A 15961-nucleotide genomic window follows, 5' to 3' on the forward strand; every position below is an offset into this window, starting at 1 on the left:
AGTTACAAATTTTTTTAAATAATACAAACAATGTCACCGGTTTTAAACCAAGCGCCTGCAGCCTCTGTAAGAATATCTCCAATAATTCCTAATGGAGACTCCTGTCTCTTCCCAAGACAAGAGGAAAGCATGGGACTTTTTTTTTTTTTTTTTTTTTAAGGCTCTCTCATAGTCACTGGTTTTTACATTGAGTAAAAGATGGGGGAAGGAAGGGAGATCCCTTAAGGTGTTGTTTACCTGAAGAAATAACCATTAAAAAGATTTTCTTTCTTTTGCTCTTTTTAAAAGGAAAGTTTCATGTTAACTGGGTATTTGCATTCATCCCTTTGCTTACAGGCCATTATTATGCTTTGGGAAGAGGTATTTTAGTTGTTTATCACAGAGGAAGAGGTACATCTCAGCCTTTTAAGAACTAACGCAAAGACATAAAGTGTATATTAACCTAAAAAATCAGTTTCTTTGTTTCCAGCTTTTTTGGGGGGGGGGGCAGAATATCTTTCTGTGACATCTTTTGAAGCCCACATATTGGTCTGGAATGTGGAGTTCAGGGAATTCTAAACGGGGGCCCAGTAGTCTCAGTCTCAAATATTCAGTTCGAAATGGATATCAATTATAGTAATTATGCTTATAATTAGATTAATGAACCATGTATGCCCAAACTCCAAGTGCAAAAACTTCAAGACCTGCTGATGAGGTGCCCTAAAAAGAGGGGTTTACGTAAACAAATCCCTATTAGGCAAAGTAAATCAAGATAAGGAACCTCACCCCAGGCTGGATTAGAAGCTAGCAGGCATCTTTCAATCACAGCAAGTCCCTAATCACTCAGGAACCACCTCTGTGGTTTCGCATTAGGGAAAACTGCTCCCTTCAGAGGTCTGATGGCAATACAAAGGGTGCCCCCAAAATGCTCCTGGCTAAATATTCTTGATGCTTGGAAGGGGGTAGGGGAAGACACAGCAAGAATATGCATATAGCTTCAGTTTCTGCGAATCACATTGTAACTGCAAGACCATAATAACTGCTACTCAGTAAAAACTAGTTATGCCAACCATGCATTAGCGACCACATTGAGTGGAAGGAAAAAAAAATTCAGTATTTTAGTCTTTTGACCTTGTTCCAAATAAAGAAATAATTTAATGTCCCTTTTCCAGAGTATTAGAGTGCTGTTTGCAAACAGAAGCTTTCCTTGCTTTTCTTATTGCCATCACCTCCCCCTTCCTCCCTCAAGGTTTAATGCCACCAGAAACTGTAGAAAATGATTGTGCCCAGTATCCAGGTCATTATTGTTTAATCAATGCATCTCTGGAGCATGAAAAAGGTACCTAAGCCACAGCTATTGTTTGGATTTTCTTTAAAAAACAAACTAAAACACACACAAATAACTGTAGTCCTATTCCAAAGCTAAATTAGACAACCATACTTCATGATCCTGTTTTGCCTTTAAACAATGTGACTGTACATGCCTAATATTGTATGTCTGGTCTACCAGAGACATAGAGATCAAAGGTCATATTTAACATTCAGGAGGAGGGGCGGGTGCAGATTAATTAATAAATTAATACAGCGACGCCTTTTATTGCTGGAGTCCAGCATTAATAATCTACTTTTACAATCCCAACGGACAGCAAACATTTAAGAGAAAAAAAGCCAGAGAAAGAGAAAGAACAATCACTTACCAGTCTCTTTTTATTTGGGGAGCCTTAGAATTTGCAGACGCTGCTAGTCTGCCTTTAATTAGTTGCACATCACCCCCTAACACAAAGAAACACAAATCCAGATGTGTCTTGGCAGCTCCCAATTACAACTTTAATACTTGTAAACAAACTGTTGGGGGGGGGGGATAAATAAATATGCGGATCAAAAAAAAAATACCTGTAAATGGCTTTTTTTTTTCTTGTTGCAGAGAGAAGGAGGAGGAGATGGTGTTAGTGGTGGGGGTGGAAGGAGGAGGAGGTGGGGGGAGAGGAAAGAGCCGAGTGTGAGTGTATGTGTGAGAGCGCGGGGCTGTTCTCGGTGGTCTCTCCTCTCCCAGCGCGTTGCTCTCCGTCCGTCTCCAGTCGCTGTGTGCGAGGGAGGGAGGGAGCCGGGGAGTCTCTCTCTCTCTCCCCTCTCTCTCTCTCTCACCCTCCCCCCTTCCCTCTCTGTTTGTGTGTGTGTGTGTGCGTGTGTGTGGTTGCTGGGGGAGGGGAGCGCGAGAGAAAGGCGAGGGAGGAGGTGTAGAGGCTGGGGGCGGGGGCGGGGGGGTGATTGGCGCCGAGGTGAGGAGGACGCAGGGACGTGGACACCTACTGATGATTGGCTGCAAATTACACGGGGAACAAGAGGCGCACGCGGGCCGGCGCTCCCCTTCACAAATCCTCTGCTCGGCGGAGGAGCCACGTTTCGCTGCTGGCCTGCCGTTCGCCCTCCCTCCCGGCGCTCGGCTCTCCAGCTCAGCCGCCCAGCACGCAGGGCCGTTGATTATTTTCTTTTGCTCTCAGAGATAATTGTTTGGAAGGGATGGAAAGAGGGCGTTTCCGCCACTCTCTCTCTGCGTGCGTGTGTGTGTGTGTGTGTGTGCGCGCGCGCGCGCGGGTGTGCGCGTGTGTGTGTAAATAAACTTGTCTGGGTTTTCTGGCTGGGTTGAGAAAAGGAGTACAAGAAGCAGAAAAGGTCGCGTTTGTTTGAAGAATGCTCTTAGTTCGCACCCTACCGCATGGCTTTTAAATAATTTTCCTGGTGTACCCAGAAAGACTTAAAAAAAAAAAAAAAAATCCTATCACTCGTGTCTTTAAAGTAAGGGAAAACGGATCAGTGTTCTGGTTGTCCGGATCTTTTAAGTATTATTATGCCCGAATGTAAAAAAATTGGGGATGTGATGCTTGACCGATCTCAAAATCAATCTCAATCCCTCTCGCCCTCTCTTCTCTTTCTTCCCTCCCTCCTCTCTTCTTCTCTTCATTTCTCCTCTCTCTCTCTCCTCCAATTCCCTTTTCTGTTCCATCTGGTACTTTCAAGTATTAACTCAGATTTTTAACGTTCTGCCCTATTTTTAATTTCAAACTTTACTTATAAACTACTCTTATATCTGCATTAATTGATCGCATACTAGTATGAATTCTTGACGCTTGAGAAAAATAGTTTAATAATTGACAGATAAATCTTTTACTACAGGTCACGTATAAATAAAACTCATAAATGCAGCTGTGAGTTAACTTTTTCACTGCTGCCTTCAAGAAAATGAGATATTCCTGGATTCATACTATCCTACTATTGAAATGAAGTATTCTCTAGTGGAAACAGTTATGAAATAATATATAAAATGGGTATCTTTTTTGATGATAATTTCCTAAGAGTGGCTAAGAAGCTACAGAAGTAGAAAAGAAATTAGGCTGATTAAATTGGTATTATAAAGTCTTGTATTAAAATTAAAACTATATTCTAGAATAATGCAGTAGTTCCAGAGAAGGAGGAACAGTATAATGAGTTGTCTCTTTTATTATGACAAAATGCTGAAAAGACATTTTAAACCATTTTGTATTTGAATTTTCAAAAGATTGACCTTGACCATATCAAGATTGTCTTTTTTTTTTTCTTTTTTGAACTGAGCATCATAGGAAATTGATCAGCAAAATGTAGGCACTTTTTAATGAGTGAAAACATACTGTAAAGCTGATAGATTCTTAAACATCTTTTCAAGATATTTATAATGCCAGTCCAATGATAGAAGTTTTGAAGTTTGTAAATGAACAATTTTTAAAATCAAAACACCATGCTTTCTCATGCCAAATTTGCTTTCCTTTTCAGAATACACCAAGCTCACTTTCAAAATGAAAACCTAAGCAAATGAGAGGAAATAAGCTCTATGTTCCAAAGAATTTTATTTTCTAATTCATAAAGGAAAAACTCCAGAATATTTAGTCTTAATTAATAAGAAATACTATTAATGACCCATTCATATCAGATCTTTACTGATCTGCAGATATTTTATTTTGTCCTTGCAATGACTGTCTGAAGAATTATTTCCATTTTTACAAATAAGTAAATTGAGGCCCATAGAAATTAGACAACCTAGATCGAGTCATAAAGTCAGTATGTAACAAGGCTAAAATTTGTACCCAGTCCTATCTCCAAAGCCTTATGCTTCTAACCTTTATCCTAGTTTCATGATTGGGAATTAATCAATAAACCCTCTCTGCATCCTTGAAACTTAGCTTTAATTATGAGCATAGGCCCCTTATTAATATGACATTAATTGCACGTATAGAACGAATTATAAAATATACCTCATGGCCCTAATGGTACATCATTTTCTTTCCTTAGGGAATTGATTACATCCTTAGCCAAATGTGATAAAGAGAAATATCTCTTTTCTGGTCTACCTCTTATTCACTATTATTATTAGTAATAATAATAATAGTTTTGCCGCTTGCATATCTGCCATGTTTCACACTACTCCTTGTCCTATGTTGCCTGCTCCAGATGATGTGTCAGGATTTTTGTAACAATTGCTGAGAATACTTGATTCTCTGTTAACTCTCCTTCGGAATCCACGGTTCCATAAGTACTAAAACTTAAGGTTTGTTCCCTCTGCAAAATGTCTGCTACAGCTTGCAATTACCTGGAAGTGGTTTGTGCCTTTACTCTGCTTTATGTGGTTTGTGATCTGAAGTAGGAGTACAGGGGTTTCATTTATATCTTCATGGGAAAAAGCAAAATTCCAACTTGAGTATCACCTGAAAAAGTATCCTCTACTCTTCAAACATTTTGTAATGTGCTATGAAATGTCTTTAAAGCATTGCTGCTTTCCATCATGTTCATGATCAGTATCATCATCATTATTCCAGAATCTCTAAAAAGGTAGCTGATCTGTTGTGACAAAATAGATTCCAAATGTATCAGTGCAAAAACCATTGGAGTCTATTTTTTGCTCATGAAACAGCCCAGGATGGGAATTTCAGATCAGAAGACCACTCTCCTCTATGAGTGATTCATGGTTCCAGTTTGCTTCCATCTTGGGACTTTGCAGTTCCCAAAGGACCGCTCATCAACTACATCAAGCAAGCAGAAGGGCATGGAGGAGGCCCAATCCTTTCTTAAAGCCCTTGGTCTTGAAGTGACCCACAGAGCTGCGATTCACAGGCAGTTGTCAAGAATTGTCACACGCCACAACCAGCTGCAAAGACTGCTGGGCAGTCACTTCCTAGATGTAACTCTATTACTGTGGAGTAGAGAAACAATTTTGGTGGATAGCTGGGAGTTTCCCCCACAGAGTGACACTGGACAGAGAATAACCTGCTGGAGAGGTTAAATAGACCACACAGCCCTGAACTGACCTTAAGATTCCTCTTCCCCTAAGAGCATTTTTGTTGATTACCACCCTTAGAGATTACCATTAAGAGCAGTCTTAATGACTTTGGGGAAAGTTTGGCAACTATGAATAAATTGCATTGCTTAAATACCTGTAGGACAGCCAAAGTATGGTTAGAATATTCAAATAAGAATTCACTAAAGAATAAAGAAAGCTTAAGTAACACAAGCAGAGGAAACACCATAAATATAAAATAAACCGACTTAGAGATAAATCTTAGGCATTAGCAGCTCACTTGCTGGTGTTTTCAAAACCTGGAGGTAACATTGAACCCCCCAACCAGTAACGTGTTCCCCATGAACCGCAAAAAATACCCACCATCCAGGTTAGGAAAGCTATGTGGAGCTCTCTCACCTAACATTCTAGGACCCACCTTCCTAAATGGTGTTAGCAGTCTCTGAGAACTGCCTCTTTCCATAGTAATTCACACTGTAAATAATAATAATACAATAGCCACATCCTTCATAGAAGGAATATACCAATAACACAAATAGGGAATAATTTCTTTAACTCTTCTTTGGAGCTACCTGGGAATTTTATTTATCTGTCTTCTTTACCAAAAGTTGAGATCCTTGGTATCAGGAATTGTGTCTAGTTCAGTTTTGTGTCCTACCTCATCAAGCTTGACACATGGTAGGTTCCTAACATTCTGTGCCATGCACTCTGAAGGAAAGCAGCATACAGAAAACATGGAAGTAAGTTCCCCACTGTTTGTAGGATAAAAATGCAAGTTTCATACAATGGCATTCGGAGCCCTTCTCCAATTTGCCCTACCTTTTGAACCTCATCACTTATTATATGTTGCAAGAACTCCCCACCCCAACATATCCACTTCTCCCAGACAGTGTTGTTCACTTTACCATGACCTTAAAAAATCAGAAACCAAAACAAAAACCTTTACTTAAAGAATCATAAGCTAAGAGGAAGTACTGTTATTTACATAAGAGAAACTTTTCCTTGTAGTGAATTACTATATTATAATGAAATAACATTTTTAAATCCCGTAAGTGAACATTTTCCAGAAAATTTTTAGAGATGTTCTTGGTGACTCAACAAGTGGAATTTGATAATATTAGCTCTTAAAATCAATATTCTGCACACCTGGTATTTTCTTTCACTTTTAATTAAATATCGATACATCATTACCGCAATGCTGACCTTCATATTTGAAGCTGATACTCTTAACCTGCCAACAGCAGGTCATGTGCTTTGAGCTGTTTTCCAGCAATAATAAATTTGCCTTAAGCTATCTACACTCTCTGGCCTTGTCTTTCTAATGACTAACAGGATGAATTTATGAAATGGCTGGCCACCGTTAAGGATAAAATCTGTGACTGTTGAGGATAATGAAAATAATGGGTTCACAGGGTGAAACCCATTACGTTGGCCTCATTAGCACCATATTCAAATCAACTATACTAATCAAGGACACGCATTCACCTATTTTTACATACAGTCTGGACACTAGACAGATATGTACCAAATACTATTCTGGGTGTTCATTTTTAGAATTGTTCTTCACAAGGCCTAATTTGGTCTAGGCCCATTCTTATTTCTTCATGGCACTCCTTCTCGTTATGTAAATTCTCATTTCTAAAAAATTACATCTTTGATATGCCCCTGCAGTATAATAGTTATCCACACACACAGAATCCTGTACAAATGAAATAATAATAGGCTAGGAAGGGAAGTCTCCAGAAGAACACTTCCTCTGTAGCCTCCCTAACTGGCTTGGTTTTGCTAAGATATGGGCTTCCTTGTACTTTGCCATGACTATTTGGTGTGTTTTGTTCATTGGATTATTAAAAAACATGAGCAATAATGTCACAGACATTTTTTCAAAGTATTCACTCGTGAAGGAAATAATGGATCAATTTTGGTACAAAACACCAAGTCCTGGTAAGTAGCTTCTGGATGCTAACAGATCTAAATGTAGATTTGCAATTTGAGCCCCAAGTTGCTCAGCAGGGTCTCTCTTTTTCTCTGTCTGGCAGTCTCAAGGCCCCCTTCATTGGCCTTTCTCCCAGGAAAATTTGCTTTAGACATGGAGCTGTGTGCTTTCTTGAAAGCGTATTTCTCCAGATAGATGAGTAATGATAAAGTCACATGAAGTCTGGAAATCTTGTGAAATTGGCAAGTGTGAGCTGACCAGAAAACACTTCCCGCACCTCTGTCAACAAGCACTCAGTGTCGCAGCAGTCCATGCTTCCTGACAGGGGTTCGGCAACGTGGCAGCGTGGGCTCCTTCTGCTTTCAGCCATTCTCTTCTGCACTCGAGTCTCACCTGCCAGGATTTACAGGACACTGGAAAACAAGTAACAGAGTCTCCTTTCTCTTATTCCTCTCCTGACTCTCACCCAAAACCTCAAACCCAGTACCTCGGATGACCAACGTTCTCCTTAGCTCAAAGACAAGAGGTGGGCTTTTGTTTAAAATGAATTTATATGCAGAAACTGGACATGCTGTAAATAGGCTTGTGAATCTTCAAATTACCCGACAGGACTTTATTTAAAACAAAAAACCTCCAAGAATTTTAATAATAAAGCTATTTCTAAAATTTACTTTTTAGAGACATACAATTAGGCTTAGGACAGTCACGCTTTTTAAGCTCTATCACATCTTGAAATTAAGTTTATTTTAAACCATTTTCTATTAAACAATGTTCATTGAAATCACCATTTTTGAATGTGACAATTTTAAATACAATAAAGACATTTTTCATAACAAGTTTTTTTTTTTTTTTTTCCTCCGGAACTCAGGAATTTTTACTTCCAGTGTAACCTGGATATCCCTACTTGCAAAAACACAGGCGTCTGATATTGCTGTCAATATTATATTTAAAATTAAAACCATTTTTCATGCTTGATTTTAAAAATGTCTGTTTCCATTGTTTCGTTTATCTTCACTTAACCCTTTTCAAAATAAAGGATTATTATCTTTCTTTGTTGAGAGGAAGAATTCAGGATAATGTCCCTGAGTTGTTAATGTTTAGTCCAGGAAGGGTTTTTTTGTTTTTTGTTTTTTGTTTTTTCCAGTGCTGACCTTTGTTATGCCGTAGTTATAGCAACAAGAAGAGTTCCTTCTGTCTGTCTGTGGTGTTCTCTTTCCAAACTAATGACAGTCTTTTCTATGCTGTTGTATAGTATGGAGAATGCTTTATGTGCATCGATTTCTTGATTTATTGATGTATTTAGCAAAACCAGGAATTCAAATGGCAATATTTTAAATAAATGAAATTAATTGAAATGGAATTTGCACATTATATGTATTTGTGGGATTTGGCTCATTCATTTAGATATTTTTCCATTTTGTCCTTAAGCTTCCCTCATCAGCTTACAGTTTAACTTGTCAAAGATCAAGTTTATTTATCCTATCATTATATCCTTAATGTAAACATGGAGAAAGAGAAAGAGAGATTGGAAGAGAGAGCTAGGGAAGCCCTCCTTAGGGGAGTAATGTGTTGGTGAGAACATGTGGTTTGTCTGCCAAACTGGGCCACAAAATCTCACTATGACCTTGGCCATTCTAAGTCTCATTTTACTGATCTGAAATATCAGTTTAATTATAGTAATTACCTATCTCACAGGGTTTGTGAGGTTTAATTAATGTTAGCAGAGTGTTGGAGCTATTTAGTAGAACAGTACTATAAAAGGCAAACTACCTGAAAATCACAACTCCCTCCTCCCCACATGGTACTTAATTTTCTACACTCTTTTTTCTTTTTTCTTCAGACTTAATATCACATTTATTGCTTTTCCCTCCTCTCCTTATCTCTATCAATGGTCTTTCCTACTTGGGACTTGCCTTGGATGAAGCACATGGTCTCTGTTCCCCTTCTCTCTGTTGTCCGTCTCCTCCAAGAGCTGAGACATCCCTGAGCCCAGCAGGATCAGGAGAACTGCAGTAGGTGAGTAAGCAGCTGTGGCTGCCCACTGGCCTTAAGTCAGAGTCACAGACACTCCCCCCCTCAACAATTTGAATTTGGGCCTCAAACACCTTTTGCTTGGATTCATGGTCTTAGCCGAGTTAGACCTCCAATCTTTTTCCAAATATTGGGAGATCTGAAAACCCCGTGTCTACATTTCCTTCTGGAAATAGTATCTGGAGCTGTGATTAGGGATGGGGTCTCTAGTTTGTCTCCCTATTCTCTAACACTTGCCCCCCTAAACATTGGAATGTGCAACTCAGGGCCTCGGAGTACATTTGTGCTAGCTGTTCACTGCACAACAATGCCTGGCCAAATGGACAAGTAGTAGCTGGAATCCAGCCCATTGTGCAGCTTGCCAAGCCATATTCTGGTGGGTCTAATTTGCACAAAGGCATTCTAGGGACCAGAAGTGGCCTTGTCAGTTTCCCAGCTATAAGTCAATTAAATACAACAGTGACAGGGACGCCTGGGTAGCTCAGTCAGTTGAGCGTCTGACTCTTGATTTCAGCTCAGGTCATGATCTCAGGGTTGTGGGATCAAGCCCTTTGTCTGGCTCTGTGCTTAGTGGGGAGTTTGCTTGGGATTCTCTCTCTTCCTCTCTTGCCACCCCTCCCCCCCCAAAAAAAAACAGCGACTGCCAGACTGCCACAGTGACCTTAATTAGTATTAAAAAATTAACATCCCATCTTTGAAATTAAACCCCACAAGACTATATGAAGCTTAAAATCATATTCAATTTTATCTTTTACCCCTGCCCCGCTTCTTTTGTGGACTCATTGTACCTAAAACACATTCCATCATGAACCACTTTTAAAATGGGATATAAATAGAATGAAAATTTTAGTCATGTTAACTCACTGTGGCTGAAATAGGAATTATATTTAATTAAACATTAAGAAAATAATTAAACGTGTAATATATATTGGATAGTGGTAATAATAGCTGGATAGCTGTCTTTGGGGACAGCTGCTCTTTGAAAGAGGGACCACTTGTTTACACCCTATTCTCTGTTAGCTGCTAACCTTTTGTAATGGTAGCAGTGCTTGAAAGAGTAGCTGTTTTTAACTATTAGTAACTTGGCTCTCTTAAAGTGATGATGATTTGATGGCATTTCCTTTTGAAAGTTTCTAATTTTAGAGCTTATTCTATTCCCTGCAATGTTTGCTACCCTATATTAGTGAAAAAGAAATGTTACCCAATGGCAGCACTAATTGATTTGCACTCCTTTCTTTACCAAATTTCAAGAGTCCAAAATTTGAACAAGGGCCAATGGTAGCTAACCTCTAGATATTTTCCTGACCACTAATCTATTTGCAAAAGAAACCCAGATATGTATATCCTTCCTTTATACACAACATAATAGAACTTTATTCTTCCACCATAGAGAGAAGCAAGGTTGTCAGATTTCTACTCACTACATGTAAGAGAAAATTACTCAAACTGGCTTGAATGATGAGGTCCCAGATAGGGCAGGCTTCAGGCATGGAACAGTGTGTCATGGGTGGTTCAGCTTCTTTCCATCTCTTCCCTCAATCATCTCCATCACCTTGGCTCTTTCCTCAGGCAGGTTTCCCTCGCAGTTACTGCTACAGCAGTTCCAATCATCATTTCCAGGCATTAAAAGATTTCAGGGAAAGAAAAGGACTGTCTTTTTTGTGTCTACATCTTCAGAGCAATAAAATCTAGAAGCACTAAGGCTGACTTCTGCTAAAATCTCATTAGCCCAAATTAAGTCACATGTCCACACCTACACTAACCACTCTCAAAAAGAATGAGTTTGACTTAGTCTTACAAGTTCCTAGGAACCCTGGAGCTAGCGATGAGATCATCCTGAAGCACATGACTGCATGGAGGATAAGAAATATCTAAACATAATCATGGTTCAATTGAGAAAGAGGAAGAAGGAGGTGGAGCCTGGATAGATGTTGGTGAGACGAGTATCAGTGTCTGCGTTGCCCTTATATAACTCCATCACTTCATTTCTGCTCTCTTGAAAACCTAACCATCCCTAAATCTCATGAATCATGCCAGATTATAGATGATAAGAAGAAGTCAGCTTATGGATGTCAGCATTTTATCATGAGTGAATAAGTGAATTATAATTCCAGTTATGACTGTCTATATGGAGCTTGTTCTTAGCAACATGGCTTTCTGAGCAAAGTTTTATCAACCTATCGCTACTCTCATCTTTGTCTCAGAACTTCTGTGCTGTCCTATACAAATCAGGGCATATCGAATCTTCAGATATAACAGGTAGGGTTAAAAACTCTGGATATGAGGAGAAAGCAGAGAGAGTGAAGAAGTTAAAATAAATTAAGAGAAGTGGTAACATTTTTAAGGTATAGCACATCTATTTCCATAACTTCCATCATAAATAATTTCCTTTTTTACCTCCTGCTGGCCATTAAAACCATTCCTTTAACATATTTGCAAGGTATAAGAAGCAAAATAAATAGCCAGTCTTTAAAATTTCAAGTTGATCCCCAAACTGACTCAAATTTGCAAAAATCTGGCATAATTTAAAAGTAAATAAATAGAAGCAACACTTAGCAGAAGGTTCCTAACATAAACAAAGCTGTGCACGTTTTGTTTATTTATGGGATCCATGCAAAGTGTCATATTCATTTAAAAATATTCAGCACAAGAGTGATTGATTTAAAAAATTGAATAGAATTAAGGAGTCTAAGCATCCCTTAAACCTAAAAGTTTGGAAAAGGAAGACTGACTAGTTTTTGTAATATTATACTTGGGAAAACATTTTTCTCCTTTACGTCTGTTCAGAGTTTTTTAAAAGGATGATTTTGAGAAAGATAGCCACCATTTCTCAATAGTGCATATAAATTGGGATGTGACAAACTCCACCCTTCATATAACACTTGAATGTCGCTCCAGGTAAAGTATTGAAATGTAAGTGTGAACTCTCCTATATTAGTATTTTTCTTCAATGAACTTTTACGATGCTCCCAAAAGACAAAACAGTTTAAAATACTTATCCTTGTGGAACTCAGTTCTACTGTCATCTCCATATTCAGCTGATGGTTATTCACTCTTCCTTTCCAGCCTGAATTATTCCCTATCGTATTTTAATTGAATAAACATTCCTTAACCACCAGTTATGTGCCCGGTATTGTGTGAAGTACTGAGGGAAGGAAAAACAGCCCTGGAGAAACTAATAATCTAACAGAGAATACTTAGACAAGGAGAAAACACACACACACACACACACACATCTAATGACAATCATCCCACTTCTTTTTTCACAAGAAGAATTTAAGTGAACAGGTAAAGCGTAAAACAGATTCTGACAACTTCTATACTGGAAAGGTAAATAGAGGGCAATGGCAGCAAACAGGAATGACTGGACAATTTGAGGGTTGGGATGCTCTTCAGAAAGACCTCACAAAGAAGTCTTCTCTGAATTGAAATGACTAACAAATGGAGAAGAGGAGAAAGAACATTCGGTGTAAAGGAAATAGTGTAAGCAAAAGCTGAGGGAACACAGTACATAATCAGCGCCCACAAAGGGCATGTTGTTGAATGTGGCTTACATAAAGGGTCTCCCGAGAAGAGAAAAAGTGATGGGTAATGAAACCCTGGAAGAAGAATAGGGTCAAATTGCATAAAATCTTTAACGTTATCCTGAGGAAAAAAGACTTGTCTCATGGTAAAAAAAAAAAAAAAAAAAAAAAAAAAAAAACATTAAATGTTTTGAGTATAGGACATTTACTATTAGCAGTTTTGTTTGTTTTTAACGTCCCTCTGACTTCCACTGGAGATGATTTGGAGTGAAGAGAGATATCGTGTCCCTTGAGGGCATTTAATTTATTTTATTTATTTTTAAGATTTATTTATTTATTTGAGAGAGGGAGAGGGAGAGAGAGAGCAGGGGGAGGGGCAGAGAGAGGCAGAGAAAGCCCCAAGCAGACCCCCTGCTGAGCATGCAGCCCAACACACAGCTGGATCCCAGGACCCTGAGATCACGACCTGAGCTGAAATCAACAGTGGGCCCATTAACCCACTGAGCCACCCAGGTGCCCCCTTTGAGGGCATTTTAGATTCAGATTCCTGCCACAGACTAGAACAGGAAGGAGACCATGTAGAAAATTTTTAGAATGCTTAGATTTTATTTAAGGGACCAATACGTTTCAGAAGTCAAGTAAGGTGACTCAGAAAGAGTCATCAGGAAAGGAGAGAGTGACAGGAAATCCCAAAAGGAAGGGTATTCCTAAATTGCTAAGTGGTCCACAGAAATAATGATGCTGAAAAATCCAAAAAGCCCTGAAAGAAGTGGCCAGGGGGAAATCCTAGGGTTGTATTCAGAGCAGTTTTATTTTCATCACTAATTGGTTGGGAAGAGAAGGCAGATTTCCTTTACTCTTACTGCTCTGAGTGCAACCCCACAATTGGCGTCTGCTAACTCATGTGCCAAAATCATGGTTATTTTATAATTTATTTTATGGGAAACTGTTATTTATTTGATATGGAGAAACAGAAACTAGAGGTGCCTGCTAATATGCTTGAGCTTGTCCCATATAGAAGCCAACAAATTTGGCAATAAGAAGGACTTTTTGCATTTAAGAGAAGAGTTTCAAAGGCTTTGTGGTTACATGATAACCATGTAGTTAGGACCATCTTTTTTCTAGGGGCACCTGGGTGGCTCAGTCAGTTAAGCGTTGGCCTTCGGCTCAGGTCATAGTCTCGGGGTCCTGGGATGGAGCCCCGAGTCGGGAGTCGGGCTCTGCCCTCAGAGGGGAGTCTGCTTCTCCCTTTCCCTTTCCCTCTCTCTCTCTCCAACAAATAAATAAAATTAAAAAAAAAAAAAGACCATTTTTTTTTCTAGTCTCCACACCTCCATCAAGATAATGAAGAGAGGTTAATAGATTCCAACCTTTGTGTCCTTCCTAATATTCGCCTCCTCGTCAGAACTTATCAGGATAATCAGGACTCATATCCAATGTACTTTATCACTACTTTGGTCAGTCACAATGAGAAACCCTGATTCCCAGGACAGAGTTCATTTTCCACATTCTCATTTCCATATAGCTCTGCACATCCACATTTCAGTAGCTGTCTCCCTGTCTCCTGAGACTGATTGTCTCTTAGCAAACCCTCACCCCCATGTCCTCAACAACCTCTCTGAAAGTTCCCTTCATTTTCTTGCTCCTGCTGAGATGTGGTTTCTTTAGAGACACTGCATGCCCTGCGGCTCTCACACATGGTGAACTAGGGAAGGTTCATCCTTGCTCTTCATTGCCGCTTACGGACTACTAGTCTATGCTCTCCAATGCCTCCCTTCCCTGCTTTAATATTAATGTCATCACATCACACCATCTACTTCTGGTTCTTTTTAAAAATCATCTTAAGGACTTTGAGGTTCACCTCAATCTTTGACAAATTTATCTCTAGCTCCTGGCTCATTCTACCACAAGTCTTTCTTTGATTCTGAGGGATTTCAGTATTCAGGTATGTAATTCTCCAAGGACTCTTTCTTCCTTGCCATCCCCCTCCAATGATGGTTTCTTTCACCTTACCTCAGTCACTGACCTCTATGGTCACACAGACCCTAGATCCACTGTCTACTTGTCACCTTCTGACTTTCTAGATCCTCAAATCCTCGGTTCCCAAATACCCTTCAACCCTTTTTCTCATCAGACCTCCAATCTATTGATCCTACTACCACCATTTCCCTTACCCATCACGGCCTTCACTTCCTTCCATACTCAGCTTTGTCAATCATTACAAGCACTCGCTTGTGAACGTTCTCAATTTTCCATGAGCAATCATTTTGAATATATCTTAATCCACTGGCTTTCTCCTTGCGAAACTTGCTAAGCAAAATCCTTACCTTCATTAAACACAGCTCTGTAACTCCTTCGTTCCTGTACCTGAATAGCTGAATGTGGCTGTTTGATACCATGATTGATAAGAAATATATATTTCTCGTGTGAACAACAAGAATATATTTCTCATATGTATTTGATCTTTGTCTACATACGGTTCCTGGCTCACAGTTCCCCAAACCCTTGGAATTTCCTAAGTATTGAGAGTGATAAATGTGTCTTTTGCTATATTAATGAAGGTGACTTGGACCGCATCCAAGGGTGGAGGCTGGTTGCCAGGAGGACCAACCACATGATTAGAAGTTTGGAACATTTAGTCCCCCACCCCCAACACAATTCTGACCTTTGGGGAGGTGAGAGGGGCTGGAGGTTGAATCAGCCAATGGCCAGTGACTTAGTCAATCATGACTATGCAATGAAGCCTTCATAAAAACCCAAAATGGTTCAGAAAGCTTCTGGATTGGTGAACACATGGAGAATGGGACGAGTGGTATGCCCTCAGAGGGTATGAAGGTTCTGCACCCTTGCTTTATACTTCACCCTATATATCTTTTCATTTGGCTGTTGATTTGTATTCTTTATTATATTCTTTAATAAACTGGTACACGTAAGTGTTTCCCTGAATTCTGTAAGCCACTTCAGCAAATTAAAAGAACCTAAAGAGAAGTCACTGGAACCTCCTATCTGAGGCTCAGGTAACAGCCTGGGGCTTGCCGCTGACATGTGAAGTGGTGGTAGGGGGGACAGATTTGTACAAATGGACCCTTAACCTATGGAATCTGATGCTATCTCCAAGCAGATAGTGTTAGCATTAAGTGGAATTTAATTCTCAGACACCCTGGT

This window comes from Mirounga leonina, unplaced genomic scaffold (assembly GCF_011800145.1).
Source record: "Mirounga leonina isolate KUSES-001 unplaced genomic scaffold, KU_Mleo_1.0 Mir_357, whole genome shotgun sequence".
NCBI lineage: Eukaryota > Metazoa > Chordata > Mammalia > Carnivora > Phocidae > Mirounga > Mirounga leonina.